The sequence below is a fragment of the Apium graveolens genome, chromosome 6 (assembly GCF_009905375.1).
Source record: "Apium graveolens cultivar Ventura chromosome 6, ASM990537v1, whole genome shotgun sequence".
Lineage (NCBI taxonomy): Eukaryota > Viridiplantae > Streptophyta > Magnoliopsida > Apiales > Apiaceae > Apium > Apium graveolens.
In genome coordinates this window covers 270,667,278-270,674,213 of record NC_133652.1, presented here as the reverse complement: position 1 = coordinate 270,674,213, position 6,936 = coordinate 270,667,278, and the positions used below count along the sequence as shown (strand labels likewise).

At 41.0% G+C, this 6,936-nt stretch overlaps 1 non-coding gene across 1 annotated transcript; it reads right to left on the bottom strand.

The window, feature by feature from the left end:
- Positions 1 to 2,192: 2,192 nt before the first annotated feature.
- Positions 2,193 to 2,299, bottom strand: LOC141669391 (small nucleolar RNA R71). The gene has a single exon (XR_012553677.1). It is a non-coding gene; the product is annotated as a small nucleolar RNA R71 (small nucleolar RNA).
- Between the last annotated feature and the right edge of the window lie 4,637 nt (positions 2,300 to 6,936).

Below are 6,936 nucleotides of genomic sequence, written 5' to 3'. Positions count from 1 at the left end.
ATAAATATATATATATAAAATCTACTCCGGATCCTCGACTCCCGGTTTTAGAAAATGTTTTCACCTTTGGGTCCCTATACTAAGGGTATATGCAAATTACCGCTATTCTCTAGCATAGGTATTATCAACTGAACCAATAGATATATATGGCAAGAATACGAAACAGGCATGCATATATATACCATATCAGCATGCTTCAATATATCGCAACATTTTCTAATTAACCAACATGCATCTACCGCAAGATAATGCATATACATATATACATCACAACAACAGTATAACGGGTAGAAAACTTGCCTGAGTGCTCCCGGATAGACTTAAGCTTAGAGTGGGTCCGATAACCTATGAACAACAACATAAGTCGGAATTAAACCCCGGTCGCTTAAGAAACTAGACTTTAACCATTTAGAGTCCTATCGTTCGCTTTCGCGCTTAACGATTTACTTAAGTCGCTCGAGTACCCTCGGCTCCACCATTTTTAATAATTTAACCATTACGAGTTTTAAGGCAATTCCTTCGCGAGTGTCTTACCAACTGTCTAACACTCTTACCATAATTGTTTCATACATTAATTAACCCTTCTTATTCTTTAACCTATGTTTCAAAGTAAGGCGAGGGGAAATGTTTGGTTCGCGAAACGCCGTTACTTAAAACGGTCGTTTCTCCTAAACCGTATATCGGAATCAAACGAACTACATATCAAAACAAAGATCATAACATGAGCTATCTAAACATGGCAATGGTCAACATCTAGCAGGGGGTTCTCGGGTCCTAATGTTATGAACAAAAGCAGTCCAAAGTAAATCGGACATTACGACGGCTATGTTTACGCGATTTCCCAATTTTAAACCATTCAAAAACCATCACAATTCAACCTCAATCCATTCATACAACCAAAGTCCATCCTTATCACATCATAACAGCCCCAATCAATTCAATATTAACTTTAATACTAATGCTTAAGCTTGAATTTAACTATACTTAAGTTCTTTTAACCAAAACAACAAGATTCACCATTCCATTTCACTACCACTCCAACCCAAACTCTAAACCACAAGCATTAAACTACTATTTCACCATAACAATCAAAATCATCTTATTATACAAAGGAATCTAGGGTTTGGAGATGATATACCTTCCTTGAAGTGGTGGTAGTAGCTAGGAAGCCTTAAGAAGCCTTGAGAAGTCTTAGGAATGCTTGGATCTTAAAGGAAAATCAAGAAAAATCAAATTAAAAACTTTGAAATCACTATTCATTGTCTTCTTCATTGATTTATTGAAGAAGATTGAGAAAGAATTGAAGGTTTAAACTCATGATATAGCCATAACTATGCATAAGGATGATTAGGGAATTATCTTACCAATTTAGGAAGCCTTGATCTTGAGTTTTGAAAATTCTTGCCTTTGAAATAGTAAAAAGCCGAGAGCAAGCTTTTGTTGAAGAGAAAGAAATGATTTTCTGTTTTGATGAAAATGATTTGTTTGGCTTGGTTGATTTGGTTTTGTTTTTGTTTTAGTTAATTACCTATTTAACCTTCGACTTTGTGTGGTTCTCATTCAACCACACCTCCTTCCTTCCCATGTCATGCTATGATGTCATCTTCCCCTCTTTGTCCTCTTCTCATTGGTTGGGTGACATCATCTTCTCTTATCCCTTTGATTAACTTCCTAATTGTTTGCCTAATGACCGCTGATCTGTTATACGGTTCGCTTAACTTTCGTTTTCGTTTATCGTTTGAGGGATCATACCCGGGATCTTATTACTTAGGTTCCCTTAACCTTTCTCAATACATTATATTCCTTTTATGATCCTCTCTTATAATCCTTTAATTTAAATCTTTTTTATCCTGTTACCTTATACTCAATTATTTCCGTATCTAGTGGATTTCTGGGAAAAATCAAAGTGTTCGGAATTGGATTCTGACGATCTTTGCATATACTTATATACCATATAGAGTACTAATAAAATCTCAGAATATCCATATCAGAACCCCTACATAGTGTGGCATGAAAAGTTTTCTCATTCAGCAAAAACACTATTCATAAGGGTTTCAAAAATTTCCAAAAATTGGGGGGTTATTACAAAAGCTAAGGACTGGTTACATTCTGAACCAGCTGGGTCCATCACTACTTGGCAAGATCTTGCGCAAAAGTTTCTGGTGAAGTTTTATCCGATGGCAAAGACTGCTGCTATGAGGAGTGCTCTTACTCAGTTTGCGCAGCAACCTACAGAATCTATGTGCGAAGCTTGGGAACGCTACAAGGAAATGTTGAGAAAGTGTCCACATCATGGAATGCCCGATTGGATGGTGATCACTGGTTTCTATAATGGTTTGGGGGCCCAATCTCGGCCCATGCTCGATGCAGCAGCTGGAGGCGCCTTATGGGCCAAAAGCTATACTGAGGCTTATAATCTTATCGAGACTATGGCTGCAAATGAGCATCAAAACCCAACTCAGAGGATGATGCCTGGGAAGGTAGCAGGTATTCTGGAAGTCGATGCAGCCACCGCTACTGCAGCGCAGCTCAAGGCGCTGTCGATGAAGGTTGATTCTCTGGCTACATATGGAGTTAATCAAATAGCTATGGTCTGTGAGCTTTGTGCAGGTTCTCATGCTACGGATCAGTGTTCTCTTGTCAACGAATCTGTTCAGTATGTGAATAATTATCAGCGACAACAGCAGCCTGTGCCAGCTACTTATCATCCTAACAACAGAAATCATCCAAATTTCAGCTGGGGTTATAATTAGAATGCTATTTAGCCACCATATCAGCAAGGTGTGAGTAAACAGTTTAATCCACCTAGATTCCAGCAACCACAGCAGTATGCTCAAAGGCAATCATATCCTCAACAGGGAAGTGCAGCTGCACCTACTAGTGCTGATTTTGAGGAACTTAAGCTGTTATGCAAGAGTCAGGCGGCTTCTATCAAGACCTTGGAAAATCAAATCGGTCAAATAGCCAATGCAGTGCTCAATCGTCAACCTAGAACACTTCCTAGTGACACGGAAGTACCAGGCAGGAAGGAAGCTAAAGAGCAAGTTAAGGCTATTACCTTAAGGTCTGGGAAAGTTGCTGACGCTAAAAAGGCAAATGAAAGAGAAGCTGAAGTTAGAGATGAAGAAGCTAAGCAAAAGGAGAAAGCGGCGGAACCAAGAAAGACTACTGTTGAACACACTCTGCCTGAGGGTAATACAGGGGAGAAACAGCTCTATCCTCCGCCACCTTTCCCTAAGAGATTGCAGCAACAAAAGTTGGATAAGCAGTTCGGTAAAATTCTGGAGGTGTTCAAGAAACTTCACATCAATATACCTTTCGCTGAGGCTCTGGAGCAAATGCCTAGTTATGCGAAGTTTATGAAGAGTATTCTTTCAAGGAAGGTGAAACTGGATGCCCTTGAGACCGTTGCTCTAACAGAAGAATGCAGCACTGTTCTGCAACAAAAGTTACCTCCAAAGCTTAAAGATCCAGGTAGCTTCACCATCCCTTGCACAATTGGCAAGTTGACTTTTGACAAGTGCCTTTGTGATTTGGGAGCAAGCATCAATCTGATGCCGTTGTCGATCTTCAAAAAGTTGGATTTGCCTGATCCAAAACCCACATACATGTCTCTACAATTGGCTGATCGTTCTATTACTTACCCAAGGGGCATAGTGGAGGATGTGCTAGTCAAGGTGGATAAGCTCTTCTTTCCTGCAGATTTTGTTATTCTGGATTTCGAGGAAGATAAGAAGATTCCCATAATCTTGGGAAGACCTTTCTTGGCTACTGGCCGTACCTTGATTGATGTACAGAAAGGTGAACTTACTATGTGGGTACAAGATTAGGATGTGACCTTCAACGTGTTCAAGGCAATGAAATTCCCTACAGAAGATGAGGAGTGCTTAAAAGTGGATGTGATTGATTCTGCGGTTACTTCAGAACTCGATCACATGCTAATGTCTGATGCATTGGAAAAGGCCTTAGTGGGGGATTTTGACAGTGATGATGAAGATAGCAACGAGCAATTACAATATCTGAATGCTTCTCCTTGGAAGCGAAAGTTGGACATGCCGTTTGAATCTCTTGGTACTTCTGACCTCAAGAATGCTGAAGGAAAGCACAAACCATCAATAGAGGAAGCACCTACCTTGGAGCTCAAGCCATTATCTGAACACTTGAGGTATGCTTTTTTAGGTGATGCATCTACTTTACCTGTTATTATTGCATCTGGCCTTTCAGATAGTGAGGAAGACAAGCTCTTAAGGATTTTGAGAGAATTCAAATCGGCTATTGGATGGACCATAGCAGACATCAAGGGGATCAGTCCTTCATATTGTATGCATAAGATTCTGCTAGAGGAGGGTAGTAAGCCAACTGTTGAGCAGCAGCGCAGACTTAATTCTATCATGAAAGAGGTGGTGAAGAAAGAAATTCTGAAATGGCTGGATGCAGGCATCATTTATCCTATTTCTGACAGTTCTTGGGTGAGCCCCGTACAATGTGTGCCTAAGAAAGGAGGTATTACTGTGGTAGCAAATGAGAAGAATGAGCTCATCCCCACTCGAACAGTTACGGGATGGAGAGTATGCATGGATTATCGAAAGTTGAACAAAGCCACGAGGAAGGATCACTTCCCTCTTCCATTCATTGATCAGATGCTTGACAGGTTGGCTGGTCATGAGTATTATTGTCTTCTGGATGGCTATTCAGGGTATAATCAGATTTGTATTTCACCAGAGGATCAGGAAAAGACTACCTTCACTTGTCCATTTGGCACGTTTGCTTTTCGCAGAGTTTCGTTTGGGTTATGTGGCACCCCGACCACTTTTCAGAGATGTATGATGGCTATATTCTCTAATATGATTGGAAATAATGTCGAGGTATTCATGGACGACTTCTCCGTCTTTGGACATTCGTATGATGAATGTTTGAATAATCTTCGTACCGTACTCAAAAGGTGCGTGGAAACTAATTTGGTGCTCAATTGGGAGAAATGTCATTTTATGGTGTGTGAAGGCATTATTCTTGGGCATAAGGTCTCTAGCAAGGGTCTGGAGGTGGACAAGGCCAAAGTGGGAGTCATTGAAAATCTTCCACCACCTATTTATGTGAAAGGAATCCGTAGTTTTCTTGGTCATGCGGGTTTTTATCGGCGATTCATCAAGGACTTTTCGAAGATATCTAAGCCGTTGTGCAATTTGCTTGAGAAAGATGTGCCTTTCAAATTTGATGATGAATGTTTGGCGGCATTCGAGACACTCAAGAAGAGTTTGATCACTACACCAGTTATTACAGCACCAGATTGGACAGAGCCGTTTGAGATGATGTGTGATGCGAGTGATTATGCGGTAGGTGCAGTTCTGGGGCAGCGCAAGAATAATCTCTTTCATGTGGTCTACTATGTGAGTAAGACCTTAAATGGGGCCCAAATGAACTACACCACTGCGGAGAAGGAGCTCTTGGCTATAGTCTTTGGTTTTGAGAAATTTCGATCTTATCTGCTTGGGACAAAAGTGACAGTATTCACTGATCATGCGGCCATTCGCTATTTGGTTTCCAAGAAGGATTCAAAGCCGAGACTCATTCGTTGGGTGCTCTTACTTCAGGAATTTGAGTTAGAGATCAAGGATCGAAAAGGTACTGAGAATCAAGTAGCTGACCATCTCTCTAGGTTGGAGAATCCCGAGTCTACTTCACAAGATAAGACATTGATCAATGAATCTGTTCCGGATGAGCAGTTATTCGTAGTTCAGGAGGAAGAGCCATGGTTTGCAGATATTGTAAACTATCTTGTCAGCAATATAATGCCTCCTAATTTGACCTCAGCTCAAAAGAAGAAGTTTATGCATGAGGTGAAGTGGTATATGTGGGATGAACCATATTTGTTTAGACAGGGAGCTGACCAGATCATCAGGAGATGTATCCCGTTCTGTGAGACGGAGGGGATACTACGAGACTTCCACTCCACAGTTTATGGTGGACACTATGGTGGTGAGAAGACGGCAGCTCATATTCTGCAAGCAGGTTTTTTCTGGCCTACTTTGTTTAAGGATGCTCATCAGTTTGTTTTAAGGTGTGATCGTTGCCAAAGAGTGGGAAATTTGACGAGAAAGGATGAGATACCGTTAAATGTGATGCTTGAAGTCGAGGTCTTTGATGTTTGGGGAATCGATTTCATGGGGCCTTTTGTCTCATCCTGCAATAATCAGTACATCTTGCTGGCAGTCGATTATGTCTCAAAATGGGTAGAAGTCAAAGCTCTACCGACAAATGATGCAAAGGCAGTGCTGAATTTTCTTCATAAGCAGATTTTCACAAGGTTTGGAACACCTCGGGTAATCATAAGTGATGAAGGGTCGCATTTCTGCAACCGTAAGTTCACTTCTATGATGCAGCGTTATAATGTGAATCATCGAGTTGCTACTGCCTATCATCCGCAAACAAATGGTCAAGCGGAAGTATCTAACAGAGAGATCAAGCGCATTCTAGAGAAGGTTGTTTGTCCGTCAAGGAAGGATTGGTCTTTAAAGCTCGATGAAGCTGTTTGGGCTTACAGAACAGCATACAAAACTCCACTTGGTATGTCCCCGTTTCAGTTGGTGTACGGTAAGGGATGTCATTTACCTGCGGAGCTTGAGCATAAGGCCTACTGGGCGTTGAAAAAGTTGAACCTGGATTTAGATGCAGCTGGTAAGAAGAGAATGCTTCAGCTTAATGAACTTGATGAATTCCGACTTCAAGCGTACGAGAATAACAAAATGTACAAGGAAAAGGTGAAGAGGTGGCACGATAGGAAGCTACATCCTAAGTTATTCGTGTCGGGGCAACAAGTTCTCTTATTTAACTCCCGTCTCCGACTTTTTCCTGGGAAGTTGAAATCAAGGTAGTCTGGACCTTTTATTGTCAAAACTGTGTTTCCACTTGGAGCGGTGGAAATTTTTGAGAATGATC